The 20647-nt window shown below is 44.1% G+C and overlaps 1 protein-coding gene across 1 annotated transcript in view; it reads left to right on the forward strand.

The window, feature by feature from the left end:
- Window positions 1-2424: 2424 nt before the first annotated feature.
- ZNF516 (zinc finger protein 516) overlaps window positions 2425-20647 on the forward strand; it is a 103077-nt gene continuing 84854 nt past the window's right edge. Inside the window, exon 1 of the mRNA XM_054164296.1 lies at window positions 2425-2535. The gene's annotated coding sequence lies outside the window, so the exon portion shown is untranslated. The remainder of the gene's footprint in view (window positions 2536-20647) is intronic.

Here is a 20647-nt window from a genome sequence, read left to right on the forward strand (position 1 = left end):
TTCACCACATTATGGAAATACATTTTGCATATCTTTTAAATCTACACATTCTTACACCGATCCAGGTTTTCTTTTAAACCTCAGGAGTGTTGGACTCAGCAGAAGAAACGTGAGAAAATCTTCTATTTAAAATTACATGGATAGAGGAACTCTGCTAGTGACTTTCTGTGAAATTAATACACCACTTGATTATTTTTAAAGTCTCTGCATCTTCTGAATGTTTAATTGCCTTTTTCATTAAGGTGGAATACCCCTCAGTTACTGAGCATGGGATGGGTTCTCCAGTCCTTTCACCCCCATAGCCTCAGCATTCTATTTCTTTATGGGAACAAGGAGAGCAAGACTGGGCCCTGCGGAAGCAAATGTGGAAAAAATTAAGCATTTAAAACATTACTCTGTCAAGTAAGAGAGAGAGCACCGTGCAGTGTATTCTCACTTTTTACTGTGTAAGTAAAAGAATCTATACAGACTAAGAGAGAAAAGGAGTAGGTCGTAAAAAGCGCATTTTTAGGTGGAGGAGCAGGAAGTCTCATGCACCTTTCATTGCTTTGACTTGTCAATTTTTGCCATATGGAAATTATTAGCTCAATACTGTAGTTCTAAATACTGCCCAGGAATGTTGATTTATAATGGATTTCTTACTCTTTGTGTAAAGAAATGCTGAACTACTATGTAAACTGTGATTAGAGAATATATACCCTTGTGTTGAAGGCGTGTGCCTGGGGTGAATTCTTCAGGTTCAGAGAGGTGATGTCTGCTCTGCTCCACTTACAGGTAAATCCAGCATCAGTGAACTTGCAATTCCCACAAAATGCTGCAAGTCTGGAGTAACTGGGAACACAATCTGGCCTGTGACTGAAAAAGTGTGCAGAAAAGATGCTGATGCATAAGGAACAAACCCCAGACATTCCAGATACGTTATTTACTATTGAGGCATTTCAAAACACGATCTTAACATAATGAAGCAGCCTTTGAAGGAGTGGCAAAGCACATTCTTTGAAGCATGTCCTCTCTCTCTATGTTGACCAGCTGCTACACACATCTGATATTTTTTTTTCCTGTGAATTAGAATTAAATTTGATTGTCCCAAATACATCCCACTCAGGCATTCATGCTGAAAGCAGCAACAATTGTCAATGACCTTTAACACGCCTGCTATTCAAATTAGTGCAGATCATTAATCACACATAGCTTACATTTTATGATTCGTGTATCCTTCATTACCAACTTTCCTTCTCGCTCGTTGCCCCTCACCCCCGCCCCTTTCCTTTATTCCGAGGGTTCTGGTAACAAGCACTGGAAACGGCAGGATTTAAAGCCTTTCCCCCACAACCCATCCCCGCCCCAATTTTGTTTTTCCGTGCCGTAGCAGTTTGCGTCCCAAGTGCCAGACGGAGCTGGAGGGCTTCAGGCGCGGGGCCGGTGCGCCCGGGTTGGGCCGGGCTAACTCCGAGGTGGGGGTCTCGGAGCCCATGTGCCAGGCGTTGGAGGGCGGGGGGAGGGGTTCTGCCGGCCCTGGGGCGGCGGGCCAGGGCGCTCCGGAGCGTCGAGATAACACCGACCCTCCGTCAAAAGTCCTCCGTGTCAATTCTACGTCATCACACGTTAGGAGACAAAGAAAGAAGGGGAAAAAAAAAAAGCTTCCACACCCTTGATGTCTCGTACCAAGCTTTAGCAGATTAAATTAGGCTTTGCAGTCATAGACTAAACACACTCCCCTCGCCTATGGCACACATATTTGGTGTGATTAAACCGAGCTTCGCAAACACGCAGGAAAACACGAATTGAACTTTTCAGACATGGGGGGTGGGAAGGGGAGAGTTGATTTTTTTCCCCCCTCTTTTAAGAAAAAAAAGCCATATGGCAGATTGATTTGTTCGGAGGTCTTTCAACTTCCACAGCGTGGCTGTTGAACAGTATTCCTCTTTGATCTTGATTGAGGACTTTAATGTTGTTGTTTCTGCGCATTTCAATAGATCCATAAATATTTTACCAGTGGAATTCGCGGGGCCCCCCACCCCCCCCCCAAAAAAAAAAAAAAAAAAAAGAGGGAGGGGGAAAGTTTCTAATAGAAATGCATCTGGGGCAACTGCAGCCGGCACCTTTCGCGGAAGAGGTACGTGGGAACCGGGGCGGTGGAGATAGGCAGAGCCGCAACTCGGCGCCCGGCGGAGGGGCGGTCTGACCGGCTTCTCCCCCCGCTCCCAACATCGCCTCGGAGCGGCGGCACCCCGCGCCCCAACTTCGGTTTGCGGAGACAATAGTCTCCGCACCGTCCAGACCATTGCGGCCGCCGGGGGACGCGCGGCGGCGGCGGCGGCAGCGGGGCGGGCGGCGGCGGCGGGCGGGGCGCGGCGGGCGCGGGCGCGGCGGGGGCGGTGCGCGGGCGCGGGGCGCGGCGGGCGGGGGCCGCTCGGGCCGCCCCCGGCCGCGGCAGTGGAGCAGCTCGGCGGATCATGTGCGGTTCCACCTCTAGGGCGGCGGGTAGATCGGCGCTGCGCTCTTCCACGAACCGTGCCGCCGGCAGCCGAGGAGGTGAGGAGCAACCGAGGGGCGGCCGAGGTGCGGGGGGAGCTAGAGCGGGGCAGGGAGTGGAGGTCCTCGAGCTGCGATCTCGGGTGGAAAAAAAACAACTTTGCGAGCCACCCCCACAGGAGCGAGGACTGTCCCCCCGGTCATCGAAGCGGCTCCAAAATGGTAACTTTGCGCTGTTTGGCGAGGAGGAGGAGGTCGGTTTTACTGCAGTGGTGGTGCCGGGAGGGTCTTGCGGGCTTAGGTAGCCTTTTGGCTTTGTACGCTCCGTCAGGAGCGGGGGGAGGCTGGGGGGGGGGTGGGAGGGTGGGAGACGACGACTGACTGCGATATTAATCCACTAAGAAACAAAGAATAAATTGCCGCACTTAAAGTAAAATGCCTCAGCTAATGACGGTGGGTGATGGGTCTCCGAGCCCCGCGTAGCCACTTAAATTAATTAAGTGGGCTTCCACCCCCCTCTCCTGATAGTATCGATTCAGCGTGTGCGTGAAATGCCCGATGTGCGGCTCGGTGTGTGCGTGTGCGTGTATGTGTCCCCACCTTGTTTTTTAGCCACTCTAGCTCTGTGGCGAGTCGCTAGCGGCGTGATCCCCGTTACAGAAGTACACAGTTTATCAAAGGAAGTTGGGGGTGGGCGGGCAGAGAAAACAATTATTCACATATAGACAGCGAGAAGGGCTCGAAGGACAATGTCTCCTTAGCGATTATTTCCAGAAGAGGAAAATAGCCCCTATGATGCGGGTGGGGTGGGTAGAGAGGCAGGGAGTTTAATGTCTATGTTAAAGAAAATACGTGGGGGGGTCGAGGGGAGGGGGGGTTGGGGGGAAGGAGAAAGGGAGAAAAGAAGAATAGAAATAATGCAGTTCCAGACATTTTGTGCTATAAAAGCTTTACTCCTCCTCGTCCCTCCCTCCCCCCGCTACTATCTTCAGTGATAATTAACATAGCGCCTAGTCGCGATCCTAATGCGAATTAAGTACTTGGGCAAGTTGGGGAAAGTTTGGATGGGTGAACTTTGCTGGAAGGGAGGGAACGAGGTGGGGTGCTAAAATGGGCAGTACGTGTGGGGAGGCGTGCGGAGCATGACAGCGGCTGTTGTTTTCTTCCTCAAATCAGCTAACCTCTGCAATTAACTGCTGGAGACAGACCTTGTGTTTTAAGCCGAAAAGTGTCGGTTTGGAGTCAGCACCATTTATTAGAAGCGTTAATAAGCTCCCAGCAGCAGACGGGGACCTTCTGGGGAATGCGCATTGTGTGTGCCCACATTATATATTATCGGGGCATTACATTGCCCCTATAGATAGGGAGCAGCTCGAGCACTTGGACGTGCAAATATCATTTTCCTGGGACTACTTTCTAAACATTATTTCTGATCTTTATTTAATCCAGATGCAGAGTTCCCCTCCCCCCCCCCCCCCCCCCGCCCCCCTCTTGCTGCCTTATTGTTGGTTTACATTTTCTGAAAAGGCGACTGGTGTAACCTGTGGAATTTGAAATGCAAATAAAAGCCTGTGGGAGTTGAGGCAGAACAAATCAGCATTTATAAAGTGAAAAAGATTTAATGTCTTTGAGACCATTGCGAGATTTTTTTTTAATTTTTTTTTTTTTTTTAATTAATAAGAACTGAATCGTGACGTCAAGTCCTTTGGGAAAGATTTTTAAATTTTTTTATTAGTATTTTTTTTTTTAATGTCTGAAACGTGGGTATGTGAAGTGCTTACAGGAAAAACAGATTACAAGATTAACATCTGTTAACATGATCGTTTATCTCCAAGCCAAAAATAGGTCAGTCCTTTCTTAAGGAAACACGATTGCTGGGCGCATGATTAAATAATGAAATTAGGCTGATGAGTTCATAAATTAGAGGCTGTGCCGACGTGGGTTAGGATCCGACCTGTGACAAAGCCACGAAATTCGGGGTTCGCCGGAGAGCGGTGCGAGGTCAAAGTCCCTTTTGGGGGAGAGAGGTGCAACTCTTCTCTCCTCCTCTTCCATTCCCTCGCTCCCCATCGCCAGGCTCTCCTCCGCCGCCCCCCTTCCTCCCTCACCCCCTCTCGCCCCCCCAACTCTGTCTCGCCCCCAGGCTGTTGGTAGCGTCTCTCTGGCCGGGGACCCAACTCTTTCCCTACGATCGGAGAAGTTTCCTGGGCGGGGAGGGGCGCGGGGGATGCTGCGGGGATGGAGGGGGGCCGGCAGGCCGGCCGGCGGTGCCGCTGAGCCCCCGCCCGCTCGCTGTCCCCGCCCCGACGGGGCGGTCCTAGCGCACGGGCCCGCCTCCCGCCACCGCCCGGCCCCGCTTCGGGGTGTCGCGGGATGTCAGGGCGCAGCGAGGTGGGACAATGAACCCCCGGGCCAGGGTACTGCCGTCCCTCTGCTCCGGCTCTGGCGCATCACCCCCCCTCCACCCCGGCCTCGTTATTTGTACCCCTTCGCAGCTTCTCTCTTGGTGCTGGGGTTGGATGGGTTGGGCTTTTTTGGGAAGTGGGTACAGAAGTGCTCTTACAGAAAAATCTTCTGAGGCCTGGCCGTTGATACACGTATTATATTATTTCGGTTATTTTTTATTTGTTTGTTTTGGGTTTTGTTTGTTGTTTGTTTGTTTGTTTTAGGCAAGTCCCCTGATTTCTTTTCAGACCCATGTGCTCCTGGCCACTCTGCTCCGGGGTCGCACCTCGGCAGTGGAGGAGAGGTCCCAGCAGCCTGCCCAGCAAAGGGACGCTGTGCCTTGGCCCCATGCCACGGACTTTATTTCATGCTTGCTGCACTAAATGAGTTAACAGCCAAAGGGTTTTTCATTAACTCGACTTGGCAACCGTGTATTCGGTTGGCTTCCCCCACATCCCCCCTGTTCCCCCCCCCCCAAAAAAAAAAACAACTCAAAAAAGAGGATACAAGCATAATTTTAAGCAAAATCTGAATGGCACATGAATTGATTTGAGGGGGGTGTCTGGTTTGCAAGCTCTTCTGTCAGATTTCCTTTGTGCCTCCTTCCCCGTGCGTGGTGGGTGGGTTGATAGCTGAGAGTTTCATTTTGCGGGGTGAGTGTGTCTCCTTTTTTGGCCGTTGCTTTCCTGTGGCACATTAAGGCCCCGCACGTCCTGGAGGGGACCAAACAGGAGGATGGTGACCCTGAGGGAGGGTGGTGACCTGCAACTGCTTCCCCATTATGTCCCCCTTAGCGCTGTGGGGAGTGTGTGGATGGGGCCAAGGCGAATATGTGCGGGTATCTGCTGGGGGGAGCAACATGTGCTGTTGGCTGCCGGGCAGATGCATGTGGTGCTGGGAGGGGTCTTGGTTCAGGTGAGCCAGCATTGTGGGTATGTGCACATGCAGGCAGGGTTGGGATGGGGTGTGATGCATCCCTGTGCATGGGCCAGATGTGTGTATGCCCAGGTCCAGCTCAGTGTGAGGGTGCTAAGTATGCGTGTGCACACCAGGATGGGGATCACATGGGGCAGGGGGGCATGTGTGCAAGGGTGGGAGATGCTGCATTGAGGCAGGTGCATGTTTATACTCACATGTCTCTTCAGTGCTGCAGCTGTGCCCCACAGACAGGTGCGGGTGGTAGTTTGTGCTGAGGTACAGCAGCACTCCTGCTCCTCCAGTAGTGCTGCAGAGGTGTATTGGAAGAGGTGTTGGGTGTTTCGGAACGAGAGCAGTGCCAGAAAGGGTTGGTGGGATGTAAGCAAAAGTTTTATTGAGGTGGGGAATATCTAGGAAGTTTTGCTTCTCTAGTTTTGTCCACAGTGGCTGGCTATGACAGATCATCTCTCTATGAGCAATGCTGTTATGTTTTTCCAGTGTGTCCTTCAACTCTCATAGCAAACCTACAGCTGACCATTCTGGCCTTGCATCACTCTGTGCATGCCATCCCATCCCGCCAGGCAGTGAGGGGGGTGGGCTTTCCCCTTGGTGAATCTGGAAGCTGAGGATGAGTGGGAGCACCAGTGCTGTAATTAGTGTTATGGTGCAGTTATTCCAGGGGACATCTTCAGTTTCACAGGAATATCTGACATATATGTCTTGAATGAGCTCTGTACAATAAAGTGATTTGTGCAGAGCTTTGTGTGGCTGGCATGGTATGCTCCTTTACTGGCTCCCAGTGTAAATTTCTTGCCTGGGATTTGTTTTCAGGCCTTCAGTTCCTATAAAACTGAGGTTGAAGTGACATCTAGTTAGCGATAAGTAGTATGTGGTCAGTGTGAACGATAGGGCATTATAGGCCCTCTCTAAACTCTTAGTTCAATATGCAAAAGTAATGCTTTACAAAACAAAAAAAGGAGAAAAACTTCAGTGAGAGTAACATTGTCTTAAGGAGTGATCCAAAACTTATTTAAAGGGAGGCAACTGTATTTATTAGCATGGCTTCTATCCTAAGATCAGCACAACTTTCTAAATTGTGACTAGAACAACATGCATCAAGAGCTACACACAGTCCTGTCTTGAACATGAGTGACTACTTCTCTGTGCATCACAGAAAACAGTTCAGATCTCTAAGGTGAATGCTACCTATTGTTATTTGCAGGTGACCTCAGGAACAGGATAGCTGGCTGGAATGGAGCGGCAGCAATGACATTCAGCTTCTGTAGATTAAAGTTTTCCTGTGACAGTGACTAATGTGTCTTTAAAAAATAGCTTCATCGTATGTTTTTATAGTTGGTCATAGTACTGTGTTGTCACCAAGATTTAGTAATAGCAATTATCAGTACAGAAGTGCTCATTGAAGGAGTGAAAATGATTGTGCCATCGTTCTGAATCTCTGCCTCTTGAACTGCCTGTAAGCGCAGCCATCCTTCATTTTAGCAAAGGAAGATGTTTATGTCTTAACACTTTACAGATCTGCTTTGGAAGCAGGCATGTTGGCTTCAATTGACTGAAAAATGAGTTGCCTTTAAAATGCACCTTACTGTGGATGCCTGTGTAGCTTGAACCAGAAAGAACAGCCTGGAAGAGTGTCTTTGGATCAATGATGTAGTCACCAGTTCATGCAGACTTTGGGCAGTCTATTTGTTTGTGTGTTTTAAAATTGTTAATTTTTATTTATTTATTTAAAAGGGCTTTACTTGCAGGTAGACTTTGATAGAGTTATCTATAGCTATCTGTGACCTTAACTGGTGAATTTTACTCTGAGGCCCTATCTAATGGAGGACATCTATATTTAGTATCACCCAAAATCTGTTAACTTTGAAAGGCCTTGCTTCTGTGAAGACTTAAATTCGTGCCAAGTACTTCCAGGACTTCTCTGGGATTATGTACAGTATACAAAAAAAATGAGCCAGTGCATAATCTTTTGTGAGACCAGTGGTGACGTCTGTGTGTGTGTACTCAAACTGGAAAGCTGGGTTTGACTATTGCTTTTTACAGTCATCAAAACAGAAAGCTGAAATACAAAGTGATTGCATTTTGCAGGAAGCAACTTGTCCAAGCTTGCAGACTTTACAAGTAAAATGTGCCTGTTTAAGTTTTTGAGGCACAAGTATGAATCTGTAGATACATACTTTTTAAGCCTGAATGTGTGTTAGAATTCTGTGCAGAGAGGGGAAATGGACTACTACTGTTTTTCATAGCTGTGTGATGTTCCTCAATTGGTTAGGAGTGTGCACAACTGTCCTATAAATTGGCTTGTTGCTCGTGAGCCCAGTGCTGTCCCCTAATAAGCATGTTTGCCACTCCCCTTGACTACTGGCAGCTGCATGAGCATATCTCTGGGTGGAATTACAGTTTTTGTATATGAGTCTGAAATCCTTAACAATATTGGCACTTACTCAGCTAAAACCTACCAGTGATTTTCCTTTTTGTTCTTTCTCTTGTTTGTTTCTTTCTTTTCTGTAGCCATAAATGTAATCCAGATAATTGATCACTGCATGGCAAAAAAACCAAACCCAAAACCCAACCAGGAAAAAAAAAATCACATTTGTTTGATTAGCGATCTGGTATATAAATATTTGAACCTTGGAGCAACATTGCTTTTTTGAATCAGACATCTTACATGCTGCAAATGTTTATACACTTCAGTGCTAGGATAAAGCTGTTCTGACACAGTCATTGAAGGCAAAATGCTGTTTTTCGGTTACCCATTGGAACTCCATAGTAACTCTCTGGGCTTCATCAGTGCAATACTAGGGAGTTAGAAAGACTTAACAAATATCAGTGTTTCCTGATCGTCACTTCTGTGTTGAAAGTAAATCAGACTTCCTTTCCTTTTCCAGTAGGAGTGATTCTAGTAAATATTATGTTAGTGAGCCTGCATTAAAACATGCTAGTGAATTATGGTCCAGGTAGTTCGTGTGGCCATGGCTTTCATTAGGATGATGACTTCATTGCGAATGTTTACTTTCATTACCTAACTGTTAGTCAGCAAATGTTTGGTCTCTTGATCTGCTGAACCTGCTTTGCTATTTGAAGCCAGCGAGCTCTGTTTTTTTTTGATGTGATGATTACTCAATGTCAATTATTCATTTTTTGATGTTGTTTATAGCTTGGTTATCTATAGAGGCCCATCAGCGTTGTTACACACTTCACGTTAGCAGTTTCTCCTTGCATTCCTGAAACTGTATTACAGCAACAGCACTTATGCAAACAGACTCACAGCATTAAGCATATGTTCTCAGTTTAAATTAGTGTGCCAATGGACAATACTTGCATCTCTTAAGTTGCTGCCAAACTATTTATTGCCTAATAAGCTCTAGCAGGTATTTTGCAGCAGTAGCACTGGGCTGCTGTAAGATAATGCATTTGTTTACTGCTCCTGAATTGTGAGCTAGTGTTGGAGATAGTGCCTGTTGGAGGGACATTGGGACAGCAACTGTTTGCGCGGTGACAAAGTCATGGGTTAACGAAGATGCTGGTTTAAACTGTTTCATGTCGTGGAAGAACAGAGGGTTTTCACTGTGGATTCAAAACCACTTGCATTCTGATGAGTACTTAAAATCCATTTTTGCTCACCTTTCATTAAAGTGATTGCTTATGGAAAAGAATTTAATTTGTGTCAGCAGGATATTACGTTGCTTAACTCTTGCTAGACGAAATCCACATTTCGTTACGGGCCATTACAGAAGCCAAAGGCCAAGAGTTGCTGTTGTAGAGTCGTCCTAAACCCACGGTAACTTTAGCAGGCAGAGTGACTCTGAATTTACAGGGCTGTGTGTGGGGATGAATTTAGCACACAGCACTTAGCTCCTAATTAAAGCTTATAGTATTACATCCATAATCAGGGCACTCTCAGAATCTCTAAGAAATTACTTTTTGTCTACTCTCTTTTCTTTCTTGCCATCTTGCTGTGTGGCATTGGGAGCTTGCTTCTCCATGTTGGGGCCATCATGTTTATGTCCCAAAGGAAATGTTTTCTAGCAGTGCTCCAAATTGCAAAGTATAATAATTTTGTGGCTCCCCAAATCTTCTAAGGCCAGTTTCTAAAACGATCTAGCTTTTAATCTTCTTTTCAAAGTAAACCAGAAAGTACAGAATATATGTAATTACAATTTGCAGCTATTTTTAGACTGCTGAGATGTTTCATTTATAGTAAAATGATAAAAACAAATACTCAGCACAGGGACAAGACAGTTTTCAAACTGACAGCCTCTGTGCCAGCTACCTTGTGTGTATTTCATTCATGTTTGCTTTGGTCCTTTTTTTTTTTTTTTAATTTGTTTGTTTTTCTCTTTTTGGTTGTGAGTGTACTGAAACTGTGTTGTTTCAGTACATGGCTGGGGGGGTGCAGAGGAAATGAGAGCTCTGTCTATCGGGCAGGTCCTGTTGGGAGTGTTTGCTGCAAATCGGATCATATGTCAGTTTTAACGCATTGCACTCACACACACAGAGGCATGCTTTGCTTTTACAGCAGGTAAAATAAAGGAAGAATGGTGAGTTGTCTTGTCACTATTTTTACACTCTGTAGAAATATTCATGGTGGCTTATTACGGGGATAAAGCTGACTTAATGGTAATTTTACCTTGTCTTTTTTAGAAAGAAAAGATGGTGAGCAGTATAGTGGCATTAGTTCTCAGTAAAGAGAGAGACCCGTGCAGATTGAGGTGTTTTAGTCACAGTTGTAGCGTCGTTTTAAAATAATTGTGTTTGTTTACTTAAAAATAGATTTGGGGAAGAAATTAGCCATCTTCTTTGTTTTTAAAAGGATAATATGTGTGTAGTCACCATATGGTAGCATTTAACCCATATTGTATGAGCTGACAACAAGTCACATTTATGCTCTCATTTATTTTAGTGATTCAGGATGTTCTTTTTCTGAAATCTAGTACAATAAATGATACATTGAGCATTGTGCAATGTAACTGTGTCTTGAGCCGGTTTGCCTCATTGTTATAATGATACCAGGTTCGTGAGTAAGCAGTTTTTCTTTCCTGTCTGAAATAATTTCCTTAAGAAACAGTTGGTCTCTGAATGTTGAAATGATTTGCGGGAAGAGTTATGAACAATAGCCAGTGACACGGTGTGTTGTAAAGGATTGCGGGGCGAGGTGTTACGGTCTCTGCTGGCTGAAACTAGATCTGCTCCTTTGATGGTTGAGGATGTGCTTGGAAAGACTTTCTCTCCCCCCCGCCCCCTGCTTTTCCAGTTTTTGCACAGAGGTTGCTTAGTTGTCTATTTTAATGGATGCATTCTGTCTTCCCTTGCAGTAGACTGTGAGGCACCTGTATTGGTGAGCTGGTACCAGTACTGGCAGCCACAAGTATGATAGGCAGCTTATGGATTGGCTTAAGCTATGGAATTAGGAAAATAAGGTTTTTTTATTTTCCCTTTGGATGTGGAGCCTCTGTGAGTTGTACTTTTTTAGGCGCTCTTTCTCCTGTGTCATCCTAGCTGTGCATATAACCTCAAGGCTTCAGGGGAGAGGGCTTTACATGGAAATCTCAAGGTGCGTAGTAAACAGGAGTTAACCCCATACAGTGTGTCATGTGAGAACTTCCAAAAGTCCCTGGCACTCCTCAGTGAGATACCAGTTGCTCACCATCTGTCTCCTAAGGTTGTTTCTTTTAACCTCAGAATACAAAAATATTTCAGTGAGGTTATTCACGTGTTTGTATGGAGTGTCTATAAGGATACTGAAAAACTGCTAAGCCTCTAGTTTCAATGTGGTGTTTGAACACTAATATATAGCAATTAGGAATGGCTAACGTTGCAATTTATAGAAGCTGAAAGGAGCATTTAAACACCACCCTTCCAACACTAAATGCAGCTTTTCTTCCTGTGTGTAGCTCCTCACATGAAACCAAGGGTCTGTCTTCCAGATTGTTGTGCTAGCACATTGATACATCCTTGGGTAAACTACCAGTCTCCTGTTTTATCATGTAAGACTCTTTGATACAACCTGTGTATAACCTGTGTACCTTGAGCTGATTAACACAGTACTTTTTTTGGTACTGTTTTCAATGACCATGTGAATGCTTATTTTAAGATCATTTTTAGAGAAGTGTTCTCATCACTACTAAGAAAAGCTGTATGATGAAATCTAGAAATACTTAATTTAATTAGATTTACTCTGTCTTTTTTTTTTTTTTTCTTTCCCTGAGATAAATTTTACCTCTGTAATGAATGCTGTGATCTTCAATGCATAATTTATGTTGACATTAATAATGATACTTGGAGAATGTTTTAATGCCAGTTTGAGAAAATGTGACAATTTATGTCGATAACCCTGATCCCATTAAATTGGAACAGATTTAATAGTAGAGAGCCATGGCTATTGATGGTATGATGAAATAACCCACTTCTCATTGAGGCAAGCATACTGGAGAGTTCATCTTATCATGAACGGTACATACCAGGTGTCAAGTGACATGCCAGACACACAGCTTTGCTTCTGAATGACTCTTTCCAATTAGAAAGTAATGGCTTTAACTGGATCAGCTGAGTAATTGGAGTCTCTCAGTTCTCCAGTGCCAGGAGGTGTATATTTGCAAATGTTATTTATTTATCTGCTTTTCAATGAGTTGCAAAATTGTTGGTAGCCTTCGGTAAATTTCTGGGGGGTGGAGAGAGAATACTAGTAGGAAATGGTGAGATTAGCAGTTTAGCACTCAGGATTAAAAATAGTTGCAGTAAATTACCCTGTTGATACTGAAGCCAGGATCTGTTAATGGGGTTACAAGCAGATTGGTTTATCAGTCATTTATTTTCTAGGTTGATTAGGGATTATAGGTTTCCATGTATTTGTATCCCAAAAGTAAGTAGTACAGAAGGCAAGGTTTGCTAATATTTCACTTCAAAGTTTCATGCACTTAAAAAGAGGGTGTCTGGAGCTCAGAGTATCTTCTAGACTGTGGGCAGCCTTTTCCCTTAGATTTTGATGTTTCCAAGTGGATGTTCAAGGAGCCTGGCTATTGTGAAGGGGTGGATTGACTTATTAAAAGTCTGAGAAATGGAGCAAAAGTAATAAGGTAAACCAAATAAGAGACTTTAATTGCCTGTTGCTGAATTGTCTGCTGTTAGATCCCCTGTTTTGTAGCAGAACCTAGGGCATTTTTTAGTCATGGCTCTACATATATGATGTACAGTGTGTGCAGTAAACTGAACGTTTGTGTGTCCTGTTCTAACCTGCAAACAAACTGTCTTCATATGTACCCCTACATAACAGTCTCTTAACTGCCACTTGTACATTGCAGGTCACACATTTGACTTTGAGCTAGGCAGAGAATTGCAAAGCAGTGCGTCCCTGAGTCTTCATAAAAAGTTGAGAGCTGCAATGGAATCCCTTAGATATTACTCTTGTCTTCCATTATCTAGCTCAGGGGATGCTGTGGCTTTCACATCCTTTGCTACCTTGCCCTGGTGTGCACCTTGAGATAACCTAGTGACATTTATTGGTTTTGCTGTACTTGCCAAGTAAAATGCAATGAAATGACAGCTGAAGAAGACTTCTGCAACTTTTTAGCTAGGCTTGGAGCACTGGAGTAGATTGGTGGAGAGACTCCTAACTGACAGAAAAGGGAGAGAGCAAGAAATTTAAGAAAGGAAATGTAAACCTTGTTTGAAAGAGGAATGGAAGATCTTAGCTTTATTATCCAGAGGAATCTACTGGGGGCTGGCCATTTTGGAATGCTGAGGAAAGGAAGAGAAGTGGCATCCTTGATATGTCAGACATAAGGCTAATTCCTTATCCTTCTAAAGCCCAGGTCCTGATGTCCCTTTGCAAAAAGCCTATCCCATGCCTCCTGCAGGCTCTGGGAGTGGTGCACAGAGGTCAAGGCTTGCAAGCACCACCACACTTGTGAGGAAGACAGATGATTATCCTCTTAACGTGGCTCTTCTGTGCATGAGTTTTGTTCTTTCAGAGTATGGGAGAGAAAGCATAATGGACATGGCAATGGATGAGCAGCCTGGGGAAGAGACAGGATCAAGCCATTTGTCTGGTTTGAGGCCATTCATTTTCAGGCTTCTGTGCAGACCAGTGCAGGTTACTTGCAGGGACCATTCAGTGGTCCTGCTGTCTCTGTAGGTTTGGGAATAGGAATACTGCCCTTGGAATCAGTGCTTCTCTTGTACTGTAAACCACACCCCATCACACAGGACGGTCTCTGTCCTCTGTTGTCACCATGGAAGAGGACACCTTCTCTTAAACTAGACTCTCTTCTACATTTCAGAAAAAGTTCAAGGTGATCAGAAGTGCAAGATTGACAGCTAGGAAGATCTTAGACAAGATACAGATTTTCTTTGTTCTTACAAACCCAGTTTATTTTGCTTTGGAGAAGAGAACAGCATTTGAAGGGCTGAACACCCAGTTTCTCATTCTAATATGTAGACAAAGTTTTCAATTTGAATTTTCTTATTCATCTTATAAAAAGAAAATACCTATTTAGGCATAGGGGCATGTGAGTGTGGAAAAAAATCCATGAAAAATAATTTTGTGGAGGAGCAATAAAAATGCTCTTCACACAGGATTCTCTTCCATGCTGTTAGGGTCTAATGGATTTCTAACCAGTGTAGCTCAAGAGTTTTCTGATGGAATGTCACAGTGGATCCATGAAGTTTACTGAAGACCAAGTACACAGAATTACTCCTTGTGTAATTCTACCCACAAGGTTACACCTTGCATTCGGGATAGCGGAGCTGTGCCAAGATGAGTTGGTTGACTTGTAAAGGTCTCTCAGCTGTTCCACTTGTAGCACGATCATTGGTCTCCACAGAGGCAGTGAAGAGCTGGTGCAAACAGCAGCTGTGGTAAAAGCTGGAGAAGAGGAGAATGCAGGGTGTGAGGAGCTGAACACAGCTTTAAACAAGAATGTAATGAACCCATACAGAAATAAGGGGAGAGAAAATGAGTGTTTGAAGGAGCTGTGGATGTCCTGCAAGACTGTGGAAGGTGGAGAACCAGTTTCCCTTGTACCTAGGAGCACTCTATTTCTGTAGGTGGGTGCCTTTATTCTTTGTTTCAAAAATCACATGGCAGGAATCTGCAGTTGTCCGTATTAAGGTAGTAAAAGGATTGCTGCCCTTCGGTGATGCTTTTTTTTCATGAGGTGGTGAGGCTGGTGTGGCAACTGGAGCTCCCCAGGTCATCATGGTCCTGTTCAGCATCACTGGATATTGATGTCTGGGATGGATTAATGTGGTCTGAGATCTTGTATGTTTTATTTCTTGTGACACCAGCCTGCTGAGTGGTCTGTGGCCTCATGCAGCAGCACGAGAAGGAGAAAGGGAGGGTGCAGTGCTGTGTAGGAGCAGACTATGGACATGCCTGGTGTTTGGTACTTAGTAGGGTGTGATTCTGCTCCATCATCAGGGTCTTGAGAACCATTACAATGTAAATAATGGTGGTTATGGAGGGGAGATGTTGAGCAGAAGAGGAGAAGGTTGGCCAGGGATGTGCATTTGTATGTGTATGAAGTAACTGAAGTTTTGTTTTGTGTACTTTAGGGGACCTTAGACTTAGTTCACACTGAACAGCTCACTGTTCATCACAGACCCTGCTCCTGCCTCTTGTCCCCCAGACCTGCTTTGCTTGGCAGTCCCTATTTCCCAGCTCCTGCATACTTCTGAACTTGAGCTGTTACCAATATTCAAAACCTGGAGGTGGTGGAGACTTGGGATGAGTGGGTGGATGTGGCATGTTGAGCATGAGAGTTTTTGGAGGAGGAATATGAAGTGGAGCAGGTTTGCGTTCAGGATGGGAATGGGAGCGATCCAAATGTTGCAAGGGGCCCGTGAGAAGGACAGGGCTATGCTGAGAAACCAGGCTGTTGGCACAGGAGGACTGGGAGGATGGCAGGCGGGATGCTGACAGCCTTCTAAGGCTTATTAGTTTTTAGCACTGGCGGCAAACTTCCTTAAAAAAAGAAACAAAGAATTTGCTATGAATTAACAGAATCTGTTAGTACTAGCTAGGTTTGTGAAAGATGTGTGTCAGCAAAACCAGCCATTGAAAAAAAAGCACTTGGGAAGTCTGTGAGTACTCACGAATCTGTCCTGAAAGCACATTTTCAGGACATGACTTTTACTTCTCGGACCTTAACTCTGATGACTTTTACAAAGTGCGTGCCGGGTATAGTGTTTCTGGTCTTTAAAAAAGAAACAATAATGTCATGTTTTAAACATTATAAAGGAGATAAATGAAGACATGCAGCAGTTCATCCTTCCAAGCTTTTGTAGTTTTGATCAGTTTGTTTTGCTAACAGTAATCCTCTAAATCAAACTATAACATGGTGATCAGGAAGAGGTGTATGGCAACACGTTAGGCATCTGTTTTTATCTGACACAAAGTCAGCGGTTTAAGCTTACAGAAGATTATGATGTATCGGGAGAGTATAATTATAGCTGTTGTCATATGGTGGCACCCAGTAGCAATGATGATCTCTCGCAGTTGTTCTGGGATGTGTACAAACACAGAGTAAGAATCAGTCCCAGGACTTGATTGTATCTTCTCTGTGTACATGTGGTTGTATAGATCCATTAATAGGCCATTAAAATTGTTCAAAGCATATCTGCTGTCAAATTAAATGCTAATAAATGTCTGTTAATTATCCCAGCCCTCTTCACAATAAGAAGTTACTAGAACTAAATTTATTGTGCGTTTTACTAGAGTAGGGGGGGAAGGCAACCTCAGTGTTTGATCCTCAGCTGGTGTTTGAATGTGTATCCACAATATGAAGCACAAATTTGGCAACTAGTACTGAATGCTGCCTGTGTGTTGATGCTGTGTAAGCGCTCTTAGCTCTCCTCCAAACTTAGCTGGTTTCTGTGCAGGTACTGATCCTGCCATAGGCTTATAGGGGAACAAGCATCATGGAACTCAGGTTCCATGTCACTCAGTGGTTGCCTAGAAATGTGGTCAATGTCACAGTACCTAGGCCATTGCTGAAATTAAACTGCCAACTGCCTGGAAGAATGAAGGTGGTTCATCTTTATGTTAGGCCTCTTAGTGCCCCTACAAGGGGTAGAGTGAAAAGATGGCAGTGAGAAGTTGCACAAGAGATGAGAGCAACCATGGAGGAAACTGTTTGGCATGCCATGGAGCGCAGGTATATTCATATGAGTACAGTGCTCACCTGTGGAGTATATGATTGTTTATGCAATTTTCCTTCACTGCAAAGATGCTCTGGTTTTTCAAGTAGCAGCACAACTTTCTGATTTTGGCAATCCAGCTTGTTAGTAAGAACTACATGTCATAGTAAATATTCACACATATAATGCTCACTTTTATGTATTTTCTGAGCAGTGCATCTGGGAGTAAAGTAGTGCTGTATCCCACAGATATGTAAACGGATTTGTCATTTCTTACAGATGCTGGTCAGAAAATGATGCAAATTCTGATTGATGGCTTTAGGACCTTTTATCAACTTGACTCAGAGAACTAAGCCTTGCTCAGTTACTCTGCATTTCATTGGCATTTCTCCACTGACTTCAGTCATGCTACCTTACACTCACATCAGCATACGTGAGGCTAGAGGTTAGCAGTTGGTGTGCTAAGTATGCACTGTGGCATGGAAAGTGTGGCAGGATAGCATGGGACTTAGCTAGCAGAAGAAGAGATGCTAATAGCATATATGTTGTGCCCCTGTGTACTTTACTTCAGCCCTGTACTCCCTGAATGTTGTTCACTCCTAATATAGGTAGGTACAGCCTAAGCTGAGATTATTCATACCTCAAGGTCATAGCATAAGGTCGTTTATCTTCCTTTTCTGAGTGCTTTTCTCAGTAACCAATACTGCCTTGTAGGTTGGTGATGATTTCATGGCTTTTATGTAGTCATGTCTGCTCCTGTGCATGTGCACACACACATACCAAAAGAAAAATTCAAAGCCATTACTGAATAATCTATACTGACATCAGTAACACTTCTTACTCATCTGAGGAGTTTTGCTGACTTCACAGGCACTTTCTCGTGAGTAAGAGTTTGCCGTTGTTAGCAATGGTTACCCAGCCTGGCCCACAGGGTGGTGTTATGACTCAGTCATCCTAAGCTTGGAATTGCCTGGGCACACACAAAAGTGTTAGCATTACCAGGGCAGGGCTTGAAAAATGTGAAATTGTTGGTTTCAGTTCAGTTACTGGTACTTGCAATCTGTTTAACACTGGGCGGACAGAGTACCTACACCTTGGTAGTTCAAGTGCCTCCTTGACTGCATGTGATGATGTAAAATACTTTGTTTTTAGGACAGCATGCTGTGAGGTACTTCTGTCCACTTGCCTCCTCTTCATCCTGGCGAGCTGGATTCTTCTTGGCTCTTTGCCATCAAAACCCACTCGTGAAGATTTTAGGGGTGCAAGGCTGGTCAAATTTGTCCTCTGTGTATACTGGACAAAATGTGCACACTCTGAATATTTTTATATAAAGTATAGATTAATTAAGAGAAAATAGTGCATGACTTTTTAGATGATGGAAAGATGAAGGCAATATTATCATGATGATGACCTTGGAAACAAAGATGGTTTTCCATTGTTCCTCAGAAGAAGGGACAGAAGATGCCTAGCTAAGTATTGTTAAAAAATGTACTTCCTTGCTAGAACAGCAGTAGATGTATGATACAGCTCATGTCAAAGGTAAGAATGCAGCTTAATGCAGTGACTTAAGCATCCTGTACTCATTCAGTATTTCTGTTTCTCTTGGTAAAGAACAGAAGATTCTCTTTCCCCCTCCCATTTCCTTCCTTTCTTTTCCTTTCCTTCTTTCTTTCCTTCCTTGTACTTCCAATTTTGCAGAAGGAGGTTGCAGTCCTCTATAGTTTTGAGGTCATACATTAGTAAGCATCATATTGTTAACCCTTGCAAGTCTTTTTGTGTATGTATATAATGTAAGCATAGTGTATGGCTATACATGTGGAAACAAATGTCACAGATTTACTTTAAAGCTGTAAAGATGGATATGTGGTGTTGGCAAGAACCGGAATGTACCCTAAGGCATCTTTACGTTGCCAGTTGGGATTTGAGCTTTTATACAAGTAAATTTTATTGTCTAGGTTAAAAGCCAAATTCATTGAACCAAATTAATCTCTGGTTCATTTCCAGTGTTGGCAGAGTTTAACCAGGAGAAAATGAAGCTGTTTGGTTAAACATTAAATGATGTTATTGATTTGATATTTTTAAACTAATATTAGAGTGAGCTCAAAATGAAATTGTTCTTGAAGTTTTTGCTTGGGGTTGCCATGCTGCCAGTAATAAAATGGTTCTTACTGTATTTATTTAATCAACATACTTGCCATGAGTAAAAAAGCTTGTAATTTAACACTTGTCCTGATCCATGTAGGCATATGCTACTGGCCACCTACTGAACTGACTGCAGAGATTTGCTCATGTGGGTCAGTCTCTACGTCTGGGGGTTTAGTTTCAGAGGCAATTAACTATTCACTATTGCCTAATTTTAGAGCTCAAATAATTACTTTGCGTATTCAAGAGAAGAAACACTGCTTCTCTTTGAAATGTGCCTTACTAGGTGCAAAAGCAGGTAATTTACATTAAATGGTAGGAGAAACAGTCTACCGCACGAAACGGCTAGATTTATGTATCAGCATAATCCATCTGTTAGTTTATAGCTTCAGCGTCCTCCTGGAAGTATCACAAATCCGCAGTGCCCCCGAGTGCTAGATTTAGAACTTGACGCTCAAGATATAGTTTCTAGCTCCATAAAGTGCCTGGATCCTTACAGCTCCCCACTGGCTGTGTTTTTCAAGATGCTCAGGTGCTCGATACTCTTCCCAAGGCAGATGTAACTTATGCTCAACTAGAGGGGTCTCAGGCAACCCAAACAATAACGTTGAAGTTATCTAAGGGTGGCTGTCGTCTTCAAGGTTACTTAATAGCTTAGTTGGGTATATAACACAGTATCAGTGTGTAGGCTAACCCTCTGCTGCTGCGGGTTGGGAGCTCGGGTCCCAGCTGATGCTTCCATTTGGATACTTACTGGATGGCAGAGTTTGCTGCAGGTTCAGAATTGGGAACTGAAGGAGCAGGTGGGAGTGTTTGTTCCTAAAAGCAATGAGGAGAAGGTGAAAGAAGGTTTAAGAAAGTTAAAACAACGACTTGGGTAAACGAAACAATTGAATAAAGGCACTGCTGACATAACACGGGTGACATCTTCCTGCTCTGTTGCTTCATGTGCCCTGTCGTGACAGCAGGAGCAGTTGATCAGGGAAGCATCTCACCACTCCCCTCTCTGTGTTTTCATTCTGCAGCCCCTATACAGATGTCTTCTGGTGAAAAATTTCTCTCTGATGTCTCTTTGGGTAGCATGTTTTGACACTGCCTACTTGCATGTGCATTAGAGAGTCAGTGCAGGTGTCACTGCAAAAAAGGCTCTTCGCTGAAGTGTGGTTGAAATGCTCCAAGGTAAAGAAGTCAGTGGAAAAAAAAGTAACCGACTTGTCCTCCTGCAAACAGCCCACGTGTTAGGAAATGGTGTATCAACACTGGGTTTGCCTGGAGAGATTTGTTTTAGAAAGTTCCAAGTGAAGGACTTCATATTAGCAAGTTTAAAAGTTTCAGGCTGATCCAAAATGGTGTTTCAGCTTTTTCAAGCAAGTAGCGTTGAAACTCCATGGTCATCTTCAGAGAGCAAAAAATACACCCTTTCGCCCAGCTAAAAGTAGCGGTGTGTGATTTATGTTCTTTGTTTTAGCACAGTGTGCATCTCTCTTGGGTATGAGATGAGATGACTGTTGGT

The sequence above is a fragment of the Dryobates pubescens genome, chromosome 9 (assembly GCF_014839835.1).
Source record: "Dryobates pubescens isolate bDryPub1 chromosome 9, bDryPub1.pri, whole genome shotgun sequence".
In the NCBI taxonomy this organism is placed as follows: Eukaryota; Metazoa; Chordata; class Aves; order Piciformes; family Picidae; genus Dryobates; species Dryobates pubescens.